This window comes from Camarhynchus parvulus, chromosome 8 (assembly GCF_901933205.1).
Source record: "Camarhynchus parvulus chromosome 8, STF_HiC, whole genome shotgun sequence".
Lineage (NCBI taxonomy): Eukaryota > Metazoa > Chordata > Aves > Passeriformes > Thraupidae > Camarhynchus > Camarhynchus parvulus.
In genome coordinates, this window is record NC_044578.1 from 567,689 (window position 1) to 581,582 (window position 13,894).

Here is a 13,894-nt window from a genome sequence, read left to right on the forward strand (position 1 = left end):
AGCAGAACCAAATGCCTGTCTTTAAAAAGAATGTAGGGAGCTAATTTAGGAAAATTTCTGGAGACGACTGAAAAAACGACTAAGAAGTAAAGTGGCAGATTCATCCTGCAGGATTGAATTGTGAGGAATTTGACAGGCAGCTTTAAAGGATTGGGATTGAATGTTTCCTGCCCGGAAAATCTCCATTTGAAGGAGTGGATCTTTGATTGTACAGCTTTCCTAGAGGTGTGAAGAAAACTTCAGCTGTCCATCCATGGACTCCAGGGCAGCAAATCCTGTGATTCTCTTCCCTGGCAGGGGTACAGGGAATAATTGATAATTAATGGCCCATTAACGTCAGAGATCTCCTGGAGGGAGGATTGGATGTGGGAGAAATAAAGAAAACTGCCCAATGAACAGAGGATAACTGCCCCACCTCTGACAGATGGGGACAGAACACAGCCCCAGCTACATCCTGCATTTCCAACCTCAGAAGTTGGAGATCAGGAGAAGTTCTGCCAGCCCTGTCCAGCCCTGGCACAGCTGCCCAGGGCAGGGCTGAGTGCCCATGCCAGGAGGGGTTTCAAAGCTGTGTGCATGCGGCACCTGGGGACGTGGTCGGGGTGGCCTTGGCAGTGCTGGGGAATGGTTGGACTCCATGGTCTGGGAGGGCTTTTCCAGCCTGAAGGACCCTGTGATTCCCTGATTTTCTCTGCCTTTTGCTGGGTGCCTGAGACTGATGTTGTTTCCTTTGATCCCAGCCCTGTAACATTCCGTGCTGGTTTCTGGGAGCAGACCCTGCAGGGAGATGTTCTGAGGAGTTTCCTCACAGGAGCCTCACAATGCAAACCCTGAGACTGAAATTACTGGGGCTCCATTTCCTGCACGGTGTCATTTGTGAGGCAGGAACGAGGATAATAAATAGTACAAGATCTTTAGCTCCAGACGAGCAAACGACAGCAAAATCAAACCACACAGCATTGATTCGTAATACAATCCCATAATATGACTCCAACTCCTATTATACCCACTTATCACAGGTCTTTTATCCCAGCTATTCAGATAAAAGCTCTGGAATTTGTGCAGGCAGCACGGCACAGCCCCATGGGTGAATTTTGAATGCTGTGCTCAAGGAGATGCACGCACAGAATCTCCTTTTACTGTGGGTTTTGGCATCCTTTTTTTTTTTTTTTTTTTTTTTTTTTTTTTTTTTTTTTTTTTCACCTGATGTTTTGAACATCTCTCCCTTCAGGTTAATATGTTCATTTGTAAGGAAAGGATTAAACAGAAATCTCACGAGAGAGACGTGAACTTGAATGTGAGTGTGCAGATTTGAATGGATAAAGAGGCACTTCAGGAGCTCGATAAAACCAGAGCGTTCCTAAGCCTCTGATTCCAAACCTGCCTCAAGGCCAGCAGAGCTGAAGACATTACAGGGAGCAGAATAAACAGCTAAAAATTGCTTACTTATACAAAGCTTTGTAATACCAAAGGCTCAAGTAGAGAATTGTAAGTGAGTTATTCTGTTGACCCCCGTGGATTACTTGTTTTGTTGTCTCTAGGATTCAGAAATGTTCTTATTTTATTTAGACTGAAATTTTAATCATCCCCACTTTGCATTTAAAATATGATATTATTTCCCCTTCTATCATCTGTAAGAGAAAATGGGGAAATTTCCTTAATAGTTGGCAGATTAGCTTTGTTATGTAAAACAGATCCTGGCAAAAGGAATTATAATTAACACAAGCGTTCCATTACACAGTGAAAGGGTTGGTTTAAAGTCTTTCTGTTCCAAACACTTCAAAGCAGAGGCTTTGTTTTGTGCTCCCACTGAATTGGATGTAGTTAGCACGCCCAAATATTTTGCCCATAAATATTCCCAAATCGCTGGATGTGATAACAGCAGTCTCTGAGTGAACTTTCCTCAGCCCAGGTTTGGGGTTTGAGAGCTGTGGCAAATCATTTCCTTCATAACCCTGCTTAGCACAGGCACCCAGAGCCCTTTAGGAGCAAGAAATCATTCCTTGCTCCAAGCTCCCATTGATTTATGGAAACAAGCTGCTCCTGCTCACTCACAGGGTGGGAAACAACCTCCAGCACACACACTGACATCCCTGAGATCCTGTGGAAATCATTATTTATGTGCTGCGTGGTCTCCACTTCCTCACAGACGTGTTTTCATTGCCTTTATTATTTGGGGGGATTTTTGGGAACAATGTGATTGTGACATCCCTTCCCTGGCAGGGTGGGCAGGGGCTGGGCTGGAATTCCCAGAGCAGCTGGGGCTGCCCCTGGATCCCTGGCAGTGCCCAGGCCAGGCTGGACACCGGGGCTGGGAGCACCTGGGACAGTGGGAGGGGTCCCTGCCATGGCAGGGGTGGCACTGGGGGGATTTGGGGTCCCTCACACCCAAACCCGTGTGGGATCCCGTGATTCTGGGTGCCCAGGGAGCTGTGAGTGCAGCAGGCTGGGGCTCCTGTGGTTCTGTCATGGATCACGCTGAGTAATCCCCATGGAGTCCCTGGCCGGGGTGACGAAGCACAAAGTGCAGTTTAACCAGTTCCACTCCTGGCATTCTGTCACTGTGACCCAGGGCAATGCTGGCCCCCAGCACTGCCCGGGCCAGCAGAATGTGCTGAGTGGCTTTTAACTTCCAATTACCATGAACTGATTGAGATTTTATTTATTCATTTATTCATTTCTGGGTGCTGAGGCTGTGATGTCCCAGCACAGAGAATAGAGATTCTATTTATTTGTTTATTTATTCATTCATTTATTAATTTCTGGGTTCCCAGGCCATGGTGCCCTGGCACAGAGAATTGAGATTTTATTTATTTATTCATTTTTTAATTTGTGCATGTCGAGGCTGTGGTGGCCCGTCACAGAGAATAGAGATTTTATTTATTTATTTATTCATTCATTCATTGATTAATTTCTGGGTGCCCAGGCCGTGCTGCCCTGGCGCAGAGAATTGAGATTTTATTTATTTGTTTGTTTGTTTGTTTATTCATTTATTCATTTCTGGGTGCCCAGGCTGTGGTGCCCCGGCACAGAGAATTGAGATTTTATTTATTTATTTATTTATTTATTTATTTATTTATTTATTTATTTATTTATTCATTTCTGGGTGCCCAGGCCGTGGTGCCCCGGCACAGAGAATTGAGATTTTATTTATTTTTAATTTATTCATTCATTTATTAATTTCTGGGTGCCCCCTGGCACAGTTAAACCCCTGCTGTCGCTCTCCCCTCCAATGGACAGAGCTGCTCTGCAGGACCAGGACAGGGTCATTAGCTGGGCACTGAACCCCTAATGAAGCAGGGTCATTAGCTGGGCACTGAACCCCTAATGAAGCAGGGTTTGGAGTGCCCAGCCCAGCAGCCCCTCTGGCTGCCAGTGCAGATCTGGCAAATTTGATTTATCCATCGTTACTGGAGTCCCCAATAACAGGGAATTCATACCCGGTAATTCATACCCGGTAATTCATAGCCGGTAATTTATACCCTGTAATTTATACCTGGTGATTTATACCCAATAATTCACAGGGGCAGGATCCATGCCCATTTTCACCCACCCAGATTTGTGCCCGCGGGGCCATCCCGGGCGCCCATGGGCTGGGTCTGCCATTCCAGGCTGGATCATTCTCCAATAACCAGGGGATGGTTTTCTCCTGGTTAGTCCAGCGCCCTGCGAGGGAGCTGCTGTTCTCTCTTTACCTCCCCTGGGCCATCACCAGCGGGTTGGCCACTAAAATCCCAATTTACCCGGATTTAGCCACACAATGCCCTGCAAAGTGCCGCAGAGCCATCCCATCAGCACCTCAGGGCTGGGCTGGGGCCCTCTGGGAAGAACCTGGAACCCAGCTGGTTTTCCTGCAGAGAAATAAGGGCAGAATTCTGTGCCCTGTCTCTGCCAGGCATCCCAAGCTGCTGGGCAGGCAGCGGTGCTATGGCAATTCACTGCTAACTGTCTGTAGAATATGAATATTAATAACTCCATTAATCCCCATTAATCCCAGGAGTTCCCATGTCACTGCAGTGTCAGGAAGATTAAATCACACCACTCCCCACGCGTTTCCGTGGGATGGGGGCAGCTCTGCGGCAGCTCAAGAGGAGGAATTAATAATGTGGAAAGCAATTCCAGGTTTCAGTGTTAGATAATCATTACTAATTTCTAGGCTTTGTGGTGAGAACAAAAATAAATACTGAATAAATTTGTATCCGCTGACTTAATCCAGGGAAGGAGCCTGTCCTCCCTTGGACTGAGTGGAGGAGTGGAAACTTGCTCAGTATATAAGTTACAGACATCTTTTATGAAAAATCTTTTTTTTAGGATTTTTCCTCTTGAGACGCTGAGAAGCTTCAAGAACAAAATGTAAACAATAATTGTCTGCTGCTGTGGAATGCAGCAGGTAGTTCTTTGATTAGCTCATGTTGGTTGTTCCTAATTAATGGCCAGTCACAGTCAGCTGGCTTGGACTTTCTGTCCGAGACACAAGCTTATGTTATTATTATTTCTTTTTCTATTCTTAACTAGCTTTCTGATGACATTTTTTTCTATTCTTTTAGTATAGTTTCATTGTAATATATATAATAAAATAACAAATCAGCCTTCTGAAACATGGAGTCAGATCCTCATCTCTCCCCTCATCCCAAGACCCCTGTGAACACGGTCACAGATATATTTGTGTTCAGGACAAGCAGAGAGCCATCATCTCATAAACCACCCCATGGCAACAGGGGCTGAATGAGCCACGCTCATTTTTAGTGCTGGCCCACCAAAGCCCGGCCTAACTTCCCTCTCAGGGGAGGCTGACAGTGCAGGGCAGGCACATCCCCACGCTGGGGTGAGGCAAACACAGCTGGCCCTGCCTTTCCTGTCCAAAACTTGGTCACAGCCAGAGCAGAGTGCTGCAGGGTGGGTGCGCAGCAGTTCCAAGTATCACCGAGGGAATGACCATCAGTAATTCCCTGGGCAGTCTCAGGGCTTTAGCTGCTCACAGTGACCCTGAGATGTGTCAGAAATTCTCTTTTCCCAGCCTGGCGGTTGGAGAAGGAGTCAGAGCTCTTCATTTCTCATTCTCAAGGTTGTTTATTGTTCTTTATCTATAAAATTCTCTCTCCTGTCCAGCTGAGTTCCGCTCAGCAGGTCAGTCAGAGGCACTCTGCCTGCCCCAGGGCAGTGTTATCTTTTATACTACAAACTACCTGTACAATATTTACAATTCCTTCCCAATGCCTGTCACCTGTGTCAGACAGTGAGCTTCTACTCTAAACCAATCCAAAAGTGCCACCAGCACAGCAGAAGATGGAGGCCAAGAAGAAGAAGGAGAAAGGCAGGACACGCTCAGATTCTTTTATCTTGCTCCTTGAATCCCCATTCTAAAAACCCCAAAAAATCTATTTTTACACCTCATGACAAAGTAGTTATTCCTTATACTTTCGTGGCTCGCAGATCCTCATACAAGGTTGGTAACTTTTCCCATGGGTCACAATCAAAGTCAGAGGTGTTTTGGGCTCTGTGCCAGGGTCTCTGAGCCCCTGGCAGGGTCCTGGCAGTCCAGGACAGACAGAGGGATGTCCTCAATTCCAACAGTGCAGAGGGGCCTGGAGGGGCCCTGGGGATCCCAGGAGGGCTCAGAGGGATGTCAGTGCATGGATGGGGTGATGTACCCGAGGTCACACCTCTGCAGTTTGCCAGTGACACCAGATTGTGAGTGCTGTGACAGCAGGCTGCAAAGCCCCAGTGGTGGATGTCAGAGGGCTCTGGGATCAGTGAGCTGCAATCCAATAGGGACAGGGCAGGCAGGAGCCTCGGGAGAAATCAGACACACAGATGAGGGGAGGAGCAGCACTTGGGCAGGGCGAGGGTGGCTGTGCTCTGCACCAGGGCAGCAGCACAGCCCAGGAAAGGGCAGCTGGAGAGGCACTGCTGGGCTGGGCAGGGCCGGTGCTGCCTCCCTCTTCTGTCTGACTCAGCCTGAATGGGGAGGGCTCCATCCCCGGGGACAGGGAGTTCTCACAGGGAATGCTCACAGGGAATGCTCTCAGGGAATGCTCTCAAAGAATTCTCACAGGGAGGAGCAGCTGCTTCACGCTGGAAATCACATCAGGATCTGAGGGACCATGGGGAGGGTGGGGTTCCTTCCCTGTGAGGTGAGGAGAAAGGGACAAGGCAGGCAGTGACATCGACAGGGAGTTGTGTAATTGAGCTGCTGGTTCACAAAATCCCAGTCTGGGCTGGGCTGAGAGGGACCCTAAATCCCATCTCATTCCCCCCCTGCCATGGCAGGGACACCTCCCACTGTCCCAGGTGCTCCAGCCCCAGTGTCCAGCCTGGCCTTGGGCACTGCCAGGGATCCAGGGGCAGCCACAGCTGCTCTGGGCACCTGGGCCTGCCCACCATCCCAGGGAACAATTCCCAATTCCCAATTTCCCATCCATCCCTGCCCTCTGGCAGTGGGAGCCATTCCCTGTGTGCTGTCCCTCCATCCCTTGTCCCCAGTCCCTGTCCAGCTCTCCTGGAGCCCCTTCAGGCCCTGGCAGGGGCTCTGACCTCTGCCTGGATCCTTCTCCTCTCCAGGTGAGCACCCCCAGGTGTCCCAGCCTGGCTCCAGAGGGGCTCCAGCCCTGCAGCAGCCCCGTGGTGGAGTTCCCTGAGGATTTGGAGGCAGCGGTCCTTGGGGGTCCCTGTTAGCTCTGAATATTCTGTGGGGCTGGGCTCTAGAGAGAGCTGGGGCTGAGAGGAAAGGACCAGGAACTGCTTTTCACACCAGAGCAAAACGCTTAAAATGGGGAGTAAGCAGAGCCATATGGTTGGGATACAGAGAAGGGGGAGTGATGCAGCCAGAGAACTGTCAAGGGAAATTATTTTAATAACTATCTTGGGAATACGATGTAAATCTGTCATTCAGGCTCGCTGGAGAGAGACTGAACCTGTAGAGTTCTCCAAAAGGAAAAATGCAGAGTTACAAGAAATCATCACAAATCATTACAGCTTTTATTTAGTTCCTGTGACAGCATGAGCAGCAACAGGTATATCACTGTTTACCTGTCACAACCCTCTAATATTCTCATTTTGCCTGTAAGGAGCAGTGATGAGGTTTTACCTCTAATTTTCCAGTCTAGAACGCTTTTCTTGGCACTTCTTGTGTGGCAGGAATCCTTCAGTGAAAATCCCTTTGCCCACGTGCGTTGGGATTTGTGTTTAAAAGATGCACATCCCTATTTGAGTGTGCAAACTCCAGCCTCAGGGACGGGGACAGGGACAGGGACAGGGTGGCTGGAGCTGGGCCAGGGGAGGGTTAGGTTGGATTTAGGGAAGGGTTCTTCCCCCAGAGGGTGCTGGGCAGCGCCAGAGCTCTGGGAGCACAGGCTGGGATTGTTGGGGTGTCTGTGCAGGGCCGGGGCTGGGACTGATGGCCCATGGGGGCCCCTCCAACCCAGGATATTCCATAATTCCGTGGTTTTCTGGCTCCAAACCTGCGCAGCCCCCTCAGCAGCCTGCACACCCTGGGTGCAGCTCTTCCTTTGTCTGCGAGGATAAAGAAAGGGAAATCCGAGTTTGTTTTGAATTATTACATTTTATTGCTTTTCTGGCTGAGCAAACAGTGCTGCTCTCGCTGCTGGGTGGAAATCGAACCTTGCAGGATTTAGGTTGGGCTGGAAGGGGAGCAGTGGGGTTTTAAGGGGATAATGTGTGTGTCCTTATGTAATAACAGCAGCTTTTTGACACCTTCAGGAGGAGCAGGGCCAGTGTGGCCCGGGGGTGCTGGCCCAGGAGGAGGGGAGGGCTGGGCTGGTTTTGGCAGCCTGGGGAAGCTGGAGGTTTGTGCTGGGATATTTATGGGGTTTGGCTGCTTTTTCATTGGCCTCTTTCACTCTGCAGCTCCTTCAGGAGCGCCCTGGGACCAGGAGCTTTTGGAGATGTTCAGAGTGGTTTATTCAGGTTTATCCAGGCTCTGTTTAACTGACCAGTGTTCATCCTGTCCCACGCAGTTGTCCCTTTCGTACCCTGGGCAAACTCTTCTCTTCTTGTCTTGCCCTAGTGAGGTTATAAGCTGAGTCCAGGGGAGCGCTGGTTTTACCAGATAAAATCTTGTATTATTTCAGCCTTTGTTTTCATAGTTATGACCATTCCTCTCCAGCCCCATCCAACCTGGCCTTGGGCATTCCAGGGGCAGCCACAGCTTCTCTGGGCAGCCTGTGCCAGAGCCCAGGAAACCATTCACAGCCTATACTCTGTGCTGGTGCTGGCTGGAGAGCCATCCCTGCCCTTCCAGAGCCCAGGAAACCATTCACAGCCTATACTCTGTGCTGGTGCTGGCTGGAGAGCCATCCCTGCCCTTCCAGAGCTCAGGAAACCATTCACAGCCTATACTCTGTGCTGGTGCTGGCTGGAGAGCCATCCCTGCCCTTCCAGAGCCCTGTCCCAGCCCTGGGCATTAATAAGCCCCAGCAATGGGGCCCTGCTCAGCCAGCAATCAGTGCCCAGCTGCGAGGGCTTTGGCTCCAGCCACCAGGAGGTTGCTTTTTTTATCGTTATTTTTGCCCTTTATAACTTTTTGGCTCCATTTCCATGATTAAACAGTTGGCAGAGCTCTGATTGCAGAGTGCTGCTCGCTAAAAGGAGCTCGTGGAGTGTCTGAAAGCTTTTCCAGGGAGGGGGGAAGGCTGAGCTGCACCTCCTGCTCCTCGTGCTCTGTGGTCCTGGAGCGTCCCACTGGGACAGACGGACATCCCAGGAGTGTCCCACTGGGACAGATGGACATCCCAGGAGTGGGGACAGACGGACATCCCAGGAGTGTCCCACTGGGACAGATGGACATCCCAGGAGTGTCCACTGGGACAGACGGACATCCCAGGAGTGTCCACTGGGACAGACGGACATCCCAGGAGTGTCCACTGGGACAGATGGACATCCCAGGAGTGTCCCACTGGGACAGATGGACATCCCAGGAGTGTCCCACTGGGATAGATGGACATCCCAGGAGTGTCCACTGGGACAGATGGACATCCCAGGAGTGGGGACAGATGGACATCCCAGGAGTGTCCACTGGGATAGATGGACATCCCAGGAGTGTCCCACTGGGACATCCCAGGAGTGTGCCCCTGGGACAGCTGAACTGCCCTGGCAGGAGGAAAGGTGGAGAGGCACAAGCCACAGACTCAGGCCTCACCCCAGCGGCACAGAATTCCCAAACAGGATCATTCATTTTCCACTCACACCCTGACAATGTCCTCAGACTGGTCTCAGATAAGCTGGCCACAGAAAACAGGTGAAGATAGAGTTGTGAACACCAGTGGTGCCCCATGAATTTACAGAGATGCTGGTGACTGCCACGGATCTCAAGGAGGGAGAGGATTCCTCCCAAACTTAGGCAAGTGCCACTTTTGTGAGACCTTGTGTCACGCCTCGGCGCTGGCGGCGGAATTGGAAATAAATGAAGGCTGGAGATGAAACCATTTCTCTTCCCAGCCCACCCATCATTTATTTCCTCAGCCCCACTTTGCCAAAGCTGCTGTGTTTGAGACAAATTGTGTTTAATTAGGAGGAGGTGGAGACCTTTGGGCAACGCTCTTCAATCAAAGTGCCTCGAGGAACTAATCATGGAAATGCAAAAGCAAAGGGGCTGGGAGCTGTCCCCGCTGGTGACTGATTGTCAGAGGGGAGGGCTCCTGCTGCAAAAGCTCTCCTCGTTTAGACCTCTGCTCAACACACTCTGGAAATGCTGTTTGTGGTGGGGGCATTTCACTGCTCTGTAAATATTGGGCTGATCTAAGTATGAAATGAAAAAAAAAAAAGTATAAAAAGCAGAGCAATTTTCAGTCAAGTATTGATAAAAAATGTTACTACCCCAAAAAGCACAGTTGTCTTTTTTTGTGATCTATACTTAGGATGTAAGATGTTCAACCACACCAAGGAGTTTGCTGGGAATAATTCTTGGAGATGTTTAGGGTTGGTTTCAGTTTAAAATCAGGGATTTGGGGTGTGGCATTCACTGTTCAGGGGATCAGTGCTGTTTCCAGGGCAGAGGATGGAAGCAGTGCCTGGGTTTGCCAGGCAGGTGGAGGGTTTATTTTACCAGGGATGGAGGGACAGGGCACAGGGAATGGCTCCCACTGCCAGAGGGAAGGGATGGATGGGAGATTGGGAATTGGGAATTGTTCCCTGGCAGGGTGGGCAGGCCCTGGAACAGGTGCCCAGATTTGCTGTGGCTGCCCCTGGATCCCTGGCAGTGCCCAAGGCCAGGCTGGACACTGGGGCTGGAGCACCTGGGACAGTGGGAGGTGTCCCTGCCATGGCAGGGCTGGCACTGGGTGGGCTCTGAGGTCCATTCCAACCCAAACCATTCTGGGATTTCATCACACAAATAATATGGAGCCCTTGGTGAAATCCGGGCAGGTTTCACCCTGCAGTGGGTCCCAGTTTCTGGGAGCCTTCCAAGCAGCTCCTTGATGGCCATTCTGGATTTTGCAGCACAGGACTGTCACCTGGCAGAGTGAGCCTTGCACAGTCCAGCTTTTGGGGGGATTCTCTGCAATCCTGACATTTTGAGCCATTTTAAAGATATTTAACTATTCCATTGCAACCTGCTTTGGGTTTGGTTTTTTCCTCAAATCTTTCCTTTGATTGCCTGTTGTGTTTTCCCCCTTTTTCCCCCCTCAAAATGATGGTGGGACATGATGTTCTTAGAGCTCTTTCCCAGCCTTAATGATTCCAGAACTCCATGGTTTGACTGTTCTGGCTGTGTGTGTGGTTTTCCAGGCACAAGTTGCTTTGTCTTTCTGATTACAATGGGAAGAACAGGAGCAGGAAAGAACAGGAATTTAGGGTTTTGCTGCCAGGCTGAAATCCCTGAGGCCATGAGGCAGGGAGGGGGTTTGGGGCAGGGAAGGCTGAGGATTCTCAGTGAGTGGGAATGGAGCTTAATCACCCTCACAAGCACAGGTTAATTTTTCAATGGATTTCTCATAAAACCCAATTATCATGCCCAGGCCATAGAGAGAAGAGCAAGAATCTGTTTCCTGTGTCCTGGCAGTGATTCCCAGCTATTTCCCATGCTGATCAAATCAAATTTATCAATTTATTGCCCAGAGGAACCCAGGGCTCCCCTGCAGTCCCAGGGTGTCCCTGCAGCACTGGGGGCTCAGGGAGGGAGGGGACAGCCACCCCCACGGCCTGGGCAGCTCCTGCTGCTGCCAGGGGTGGGCTGCTGGAGGGAATTGATTGCGGAATTCATTGGGGGATTCACTGGGGAATTGTGGAATTCACTGTGGAATTGTGGAATTCATTGTGCAATTCATTGTGGAATTCATTGGGGAATTCACTGTGGAATTGTGGAATTAATTGGGAAATTCACTGGGAATTCATTGGGAAATTCATCGTGGAATTGTGGAATTAATTGTGGAATTTATTGGGAAATTCATTGTGGAATTGTGGAATTAATTGTGGAATTCATTGGGGAATTCATTGTGGAATTCATTGAGGAATTGTGGAATTCATTGCAGAATTCATTGGGAAATTCATTGTGGAATTGTGGAATTCATTGGGGGATTCACTGGGGAACTGTGGAGTTCATTGCGGAATTCATTGTGGGATTGTGGAATTCGTTGTGGAGTTCGTTGTGGAATTGTGGAATTTGTTGTGTAATTGTGGAATTCACTGTGGAATTAATTGAGGAATTGTGAAATTAATTTTGGAATTGGTCTGGGCAGCTCCTGCTGCTGCCAAAGGTGGGCTGCTGGAGGGAATTGATTGCAGAATTCATTGGGGAATTCACTGGGGAATTGTGGAATTCACTGTGGAATTGTGGAATTCATTGTGCAATTCACTGTGGAATTGTGGAATTCATTGTGCAATTCATTGTGGAATTCATTGTGGAATTCATTGTGGAATTCACTGTGGAATTGTGGAATTCATTGTGCAATTCACTGTGGAATTGTGGAATTCATTGTGCAATTCATTGTGCAATTCATTGTGGAATTCATTGTGGAATTCATTGTGGAATTCACTGTGGAATTGTGGAATTCATTGTGCAATTCATTGTGGAATTCATTGGGGAATTCACTGTGGAATTGTGGAATTCATTGTGGAATTTATTGGGAAATTCATTGTGGAATTGTGGAATTCATTGAGGAATTGTGGAATTAATTACGGAATTCATGGGAAATTCATTGTGGAATTGTGGAATTCATTGAGGAATTGTGGAATTAATTGCGGAATTCATTGGGGAATTCATTGTGGAATTGTGGAATTGTGGAATTCATTGAGTAATTGTGGAATTAATTGTGGAACTGTGGAACTGGGGGCTGTCAGCCCAGCCAGGACCTCCTGAGTCACATCCCTGACAAACAGGTCCAACCTCCCCTCCCAACACTGGGCTGCATTGAGAAGGGGTCTCCACCTGCTTTAGTCCTGTAAATCCTGGAACCAGGCGAGCTCAGGTCCCTCCTGAGCCTTCTTTTCCCACGGCTGAACATCCCTGGTTCCCTCAGTCTTCCTCCTGCAGCTGCTCCCCAGCCTGTGTCACACACCCTGCCCAAGAAGGGAAGGTTTCGATTAAAAACATTGTGCAAAAAGGGAAGGGTTTACCTTAAAACATTAACATTAAATTAATGTTTTAATTAACCATTAAAAAAGAAAAAGCCAGATGACTGCAAAGCACTTTCCATGCTGGACCCCTGCACCAAATTTACTTGGGAGTTTAATTCCTCTTTCCTCCTTGTTTATTATCTCATTTCTCTGGCCTTCTGTTAATCCATTTTCTGAATAAATGTTTATTTGCTGCTTTATTTAATTTTCCCCTGACCTTCACAGCTCCACGTGATCTGGGTGGGAGGCATGAGCTGCTGAAGTGGGGAGTAGCTCTGTGAAGGGTTTAATGTGCGCTCCAGGCTCAGCAGAGCAGATTTTAAATGCCAAATCTGCTCCAGGATCAGAGTCTTCAGAGGTGTGGGAAGAAATACGGATGCAAAACAAACATTTTTTAATTCCTAATAAATATTAACATTCCGTTGTGATGCTGCACACATATTGGAGGCATAATTAATAAATTCCGCAGATTTTAGTGATCTGAATGTAATGATCCCTATCAGGCAGGAAATAGCAGAAAAATTAGCAGCATACTGATACAGCCGAAATCCTGATTTGTCTCAAACTGTGAGGCTCCAGAAATGCTGTGGGAGCCAATTTCTACCCCTGGCAGGACGATGTTCCTGGGAAATCACTGCCAATAATAACATCCACGGTTTGCCATCAGCCCCAGATCAGACTGTATCACTTGTGGCATCTGACAGGATTACACTGTGCAGCAGGGCTGCGGCTCCCTGCTTGTTTGGGGGTTGTTTTAATTAATGGACCTCGCAGATTCATCCCTTTTCTAATTCTGTTTTGGAAATGCATCAGTGCTGTGACCTGCTCAGTGTCATTGTAACGAGACTTACAGACATCCTCAACGAGCTTTGATTTAATTTCCTCGCTGCAAAGCCCAGATTAAAGGAGAGCCCAGTCAATTAGGAATGGAACAAAGCTCATACTTAAGAGGAAATCACTTAATCTGCACTCTGTAAGTCTGGAAAATTCTCCACCTTCTACCATGTCACAGCTCCAATCTCCCCGCAGAAATCCTGGAAAGTTCCTGGTGGGAAGCCCCAGAATGCAGCAAAAGCCTGCACAGTCCTTGTGGGTCAGATCTTCATGGGGGGATTGGGGCTGGCACACAGCAAAACCAGGGAGAGAAAGCCCCAGCTGGGCAGCACTTGGGTGAGGGGAAAGGAGGAGCCCCAAAGCGGGAGGAAACAACACAATAAATGTGTTTTAGTCCTCTCCGTGAGCAGCTCGGATTCTCCAGGCGCACACAGAGTGGCTGGAACAGCATCATTAATTTTTAAAGGCACCAGAAAAACCCATTTTT

At 48.8% G+C, this 13,894-nt stretch overlaps 1 protein-coding gene across 5 annotated transcripts in view; it reads left to right on the forward strand.

Moving 5' to 3' along the window:
- NEGR1 (neuronal growth regulator 1) overlaps positions 1–13,894 on the forward strand; it is a 171,975-nt gene that overhangs the window by 82,084 nt on the left and 75,997 nt on the right. The window lies entirely within an intron of this gene.